Genomic DNA, 5,154 nt, shown 5'->3' with positions numbered 1-5,154 from the left:
CATTTATTTTCATAGAATTACACAGCATGGACTCATGGTTTTCGAAATTTTGTCAATTTATTTCTCCTTTGTTATTTATTATCTTGTGCCTTTATACTTTTTTTGTGTGAAGTTTGGAAGAGCCGTCTGAGGCTTTATTTGGGAAAAGGCACTTGAATTGGCTTTTGGCTTTTATTATTTTTTTTATATTTTTAGTTTTTAAATGTGTATTTTGAGAGACAGCACACACAGGGGATGGGCAGAGAGAGAGAGAGAGAGAGAGAGAGAGAGAGAGAGAAAATCTTAAGTGGGCTTCATGCCCAGCCCTGAGCCCCACGTGGAGTTCGATCTCACTGCCCTGAGATCATGCCTGGGCTCAAATCAAGAATTGGATGCTTAATGATTGAGTCACCCAGGCTCCTTGACTTGGCTTTTAGGTGGGGACATGAGCAAGATGGGGTATCCAGGGCACTAGACTCCCCCCGCTGGCAGGCTGAGGACTGAAGCGGAGCCTCAGGTGGGTCCTCCTGTTTCTGACAATCCCCAGCACAGCTCCTTCCCCCAAAGGCTCTATGGCCGCCATGAGAGGGGGTGGCTGGGAGAGACCTCAGTGGCTGCTCAGGTGGACAGGATACCAGACAACTTGGATGCCAGCGTCACGTGGCGGATCTCTATCTTCCTCACAACCACCGCCTTGGAGGAGCTGCCACAGCTGAAGAAATTGGAGCCCCTGCCAGACTAGAAGATGCTCAGGCCATAGTTGAGATCAGGGCTCACGAGGACCCTGTAGGCTGAGCTCAGCCCACCTGAGTAGCCACTGGTGGTCTTAGTATAGATACTCATGTTCTCATCCCAGACTCCAGCTAGCTTTTCTCGCCCTCCAGGGGCTTGCAGTAGGTGGAAATCTCCAATGTCCAGGGCCAGCTTGATGTTCATGAGCTCCTTGTACTCGCATAGCTACCATGCTATGCCCTACTCGGCTCACTGCAGGGCGCCTCCAGCCGTGCCAGCTTGGCATTGGTGAACTTCACGGACAGCTCCCCGCGCTGCTCTTTGATCTCCTGGTACTGCTTTTTGAAGTCCTCCACCAGCCCCTGCCTGCTGCCAAGCTTTAACCCCAGCTTTCCCTTCTCCTGGTCCAATATGTCCAGCTGCTGCTGAAGGTTGCTGATGTATCTCTAGAACATGTCCCTGTGGCTCCGAGTTGTGTTCTGCTGCCCCAGGCTCCGTTCGGTCTCCGGGATGTTGTTCTTCTGCCCCAGGTGCCAGCCCTGTCGATGGAGGCAAACTTGTTGCTGAGCGTCTTGATCTGCTCCTTCTCCTGGGTGCACATGGCCTTGATGCTGGGGTCTGCCTCCAGCTTAAGGGGACTCCGCAGGTTCTGATTCACTGATGCAACCGTGATCCTGCCCACTTCCCTGGCCCCGCTGTAGCCGCTGACCACACTCCTGCTGGCGCCCAGGCCACCCTGGAAGCTGCTGCCTCTGCCCACCCGGGACAAGGCTGGTCATTTGAAAGGGGAGTCTTGGATGAGAAGGCAAAAGGCCCTATCTTTGCCTCTAGACCGTCCCCATTCTCAGTGATGTTTTGAAGGGGGCTGGGCCAGTCTTGTCTCCTGCAAAATCTGCCTCTACAGAAATATCTTCTAATTCTCTTGAACTGATCTCTCCTGCAGGACTGCCAAACTTGGCAAGAAAGAGCCAATTCTTACCCGTATTTTGATAGTGTTTTCCCAGGTGGTCTCACTCATAAGCTCTATCTGCATGTGACCTGTATTCGTAAGATATTATAGTCCACAGCTAATCCGAGAGTCCAGTTTATCACGTCATCTACCATGACAAGAAGGATCACCAACTTTCCAGCCCACTGTATCTGTTTTCTTGCTGATCACCAACTGACCACTGAATTAATATTTGCTATTTTAAGTTTTGTTAAGGTAGCTCATGCCTAGGTACGAACCTCTGTTGTTGTAGAGTGTATTAACTGTTCACAACGTAAGGAATAAAGTGACGGCGACTTTGAAACAATAAAAGTGTATTTGTGCCAATTCAAGCATACGCAATCCGGGGTTATGATATGCTAACCTTGCCTTTTCTTGCTCTATGTAGTCCCTTGGACTTGCTCTGGTCTGCGTGGTTGCATGTGGCTCACGCTGCCGCTTCAGTGTTCCAGGCCTGAGGATTGCATACTTCACTTCTGCTTATAATCAGCTGGCAGAACTTAGGTACCTTCCTGCATTCCTACCTGTAAGGAGAATGCAAAATGCAGTGTTTAGTCTCAGTGCCAGTTTGTCCGGATGAAACACAAAGACAATCTCATAATGGCAAACAAAAGGGGAGAATGGATAGTGAGACATATTGGTGGCATATACCACATCCTTTTCCTCATGACTTTTTCCCGTTTTTTTTCCTTTGAAAAGTAAGATTTTTTTTTTTTTGCATTTCAAACCTTAAAAATTTCTCCCATAGTGAGTATTTTTATTTAGAGAAATTTAAGCTAGTATATTCTTTCTATAGTTCTTAGTTTTTTCTCTCCAATGCAAATAGCCCTTTCATCGTATATAATAATAATCCTTGTTTAAAAAAATCAGCCAACAGGGGCGCCTAGGTGGCTCAGTCGGTTGAGCGTCTGACTTCGGCTCAGGTCATGATCTCGCGGTCTGTGAGTTCGAGCCCCGCGTCGGGCTCTGTGCTGACAGCTCAGAGCCTGGAGCCTGTTTCGGATTCTGTGTCTCCCTCTCTCTCTGACCCTCCCCCCGTTCATGCTCTGTCTCTCTCTGTCTCAAAGATAAATAAACGTTAAAAAAAAAATCAGCCAACAAAAGAGAAAGGAAATATCCAAAATCTCTGCACATTGAGGAAAAATACCATCAATGTTTTGATGATTATTGTTTCATGTACCTTTTTTAGAAGCATACACATACACTCCTTTCCCCAAAGATTTTAGCAAAAGATGATCATATAATAATTTTGTTTTTATTTTATAAACTTAAAAAAAAACGCCATTTTCTTTTTGTTCATTATCTCTTCTCCCGCCACTTGAATAGCCCTAGGTATCAATGTTACCAATCTCGTATGTATCTTGGCTTACTTCAATTTGTGGTCATATGATTATATTCACATACATGTTTACATATATTCACACACGTTTAGAGTTATATATGTATTTAAATATTTTGGTATTGTTTGGTTTAGAAAGGTAGCATAATATATATATTTCTCTGTCTCTTGCCTTTCTCATTTAACAGCAGGTTGTAGAAATCGTTTTTTGTTTGTGTGTATTTTATTTTATTTTATTTTATTTTATTTATTTTTTCCAGAACTTGGGAATGTATTTACTTCCTCTACTTTATGGTGAATCTAACATTTCCTTTTCTTAAGTCTATTTATTTTTATTTTTGAAAGAGGGAGAGAGCGAGAGAGAGACAGAGGGGCAGAGAGAGAGGGAGAAAGAGAATCCCAAGCAGGCTCTGTACTGTCAGCACAATGCCTGATGTGGGGTTCTGACTCATGACTGTGGGATCATGATCCGAGCTGAAATCAAGAGTCAGACGCTTAATTGACTGAGCCACCCAGGCACCCCAGAAGCTAACATTCATTTTAGGAACTAATTATGAAATGTTTCAATAGCTACAAAATAAAAATGTCTTTTATTAATACTGTAGGGGCCAAGGGCAGGCAGTCCCAAAGTGTGTTGTGGGAATCTTTTTAATCATTGACTATAGATTCATAAAATTCCTTGTAATTGCTGTATGTTATTTCATGGAATGTTTTTAACCACAACTTATTAAAACTTTTACCCATTCATTAATAGACATTCACTCCCCCCACCCCCATTTTTTGTCCCTGCCCTAAAAAAACTGCATTAACTATCCGTATATACTAGTATTTTATTTCTATGGTACAGATTACCAGTAACAGAGATGTTGATTTGAAAAGTGTATGTGATTTGGGGCGCCTGCGTGGCTCATTCAGTTAGCGTCCGACTTCGGCTCGGGTCGCGATCTCACGGTCCGTGACTTGGAGCCCCGCATCGGGCTCTGTGCTGACAGCTCAGAGCCTGGAGCCTGTTTCTGATTCGGTGCCTCCCTCTCTCTCTCTGTACCTCCCTGGCTCGCACTCTCCCAATAATCAATAAACTTTTAAAAAAAATTAAAGAAAAGAAAAGAAAAGTGTATGTGATTTATATTTTAGCAGATATTGCCAGACTGTTTTTCCAAAGGCTGTAACAATCCATACTTCCTCCAGCATACTCTCCTATATCTCCCTCATCGATGGTGTATTGCTGTTTTAAATCTTACCAATATCATATGGGTTACGTATTGCTACCTTAAAATTTCATTTTATAATAGCGAGATTCTGTGCATATATATATTTAATTATTGTGTATATTGTATACGTATATTTAATTAAAAAAGAGACACAAATTTATTTAGAAACACAAAGTGCAAGGGGTGTCTGGATGGCTCAGTCAGTTGAGTGTCTGACTTTGGCTCGGGTCATGATCTCACAGTTCGTGGGTTCAAGCCCCGCATCAGGCTCTGTACTGAGAGCTCAGAGACTGGAGCCTGCTTCTGATTGTGTCTCCCTCTCTCTCTGCCCCTCCCTCTCATGCTCTGTCTCTCTCTGTCTCTCAAAATCAATAAATATTGAAAAAATTTAAAAAAAAGAAATTCAAAGTGCATGATTGCTGTAGCTGTATGTAGTGACATACATATTATGAATGTCAAAATCAAATACATGTATTTGATTGTAGCAGATAATTTTCCCCTAGCGGTATTGTGTTTCTCTTAAATCTTTGGGAGTCTGTAGGCTGCTATACAAATGGTCTGAGTGCTAGGTGAATTTTTTTAATGTAAAGATATACAAAATTGTAGCTCCTTGTTTCTCTGCGATAGAGACAGAAACTGTGAAATAAATTTGGTTGTGCTCGTGGTATTTTAAACAAGCAAAAAAAAAAAAGTTCAACGGTCTATAAAGAAACTGCATTTATAAGTTTTATTATTAAATCCACCACTGCTTTGCTGACTAATAAAATGGAAAATGTGTGCTTTTATAGGTTTATAAAAAGGCAAGCTATAGTTTCATGAAAAATATCTTGCACCGATTGAATACAGGTGGCTACTTGTTTAGACTTGGAAGATGTAAAGGCTTAGTATAGATGTCTGAAAAAGGT

At 42.6% G+C, this 5,154-nt stretch overlaps 1 pseudogene; it reads right to left on the bottom strand.

Annotated features, from left to right (window-relative positions):
* Positions 1 to 944: 944 nt before the first annotated feature.
* Positions 945 to 2,335, bottom strand: LOC121029329 (keratin, type II cytoskeletal 8-like; annotated as a pseudogene).
* Between the last annotated feature and the right edge of the window lie 2,819 nt (positions 2,336 to 5,154).

This window comes from Herpailurus yagouaroundi, unplaced genomic scaffold (assembly GCF_014898765.1).
Source record: "Herpailurus yagouaroundi ecotype Mexico unplaced genomic scaffold, PumYag 28, whole genome shotgun sequence".
NCBI classification, from domain to species: domain Eukaryota; kingdom Metazoa; phylum Chordata; class Mammalia; order Carnivora; family Felidae; genus Herpailurus; species Herpailurus yagouaroundi.
This window is presented reverse-complemented; position numbering and strand designations above follow the sequence as displayed.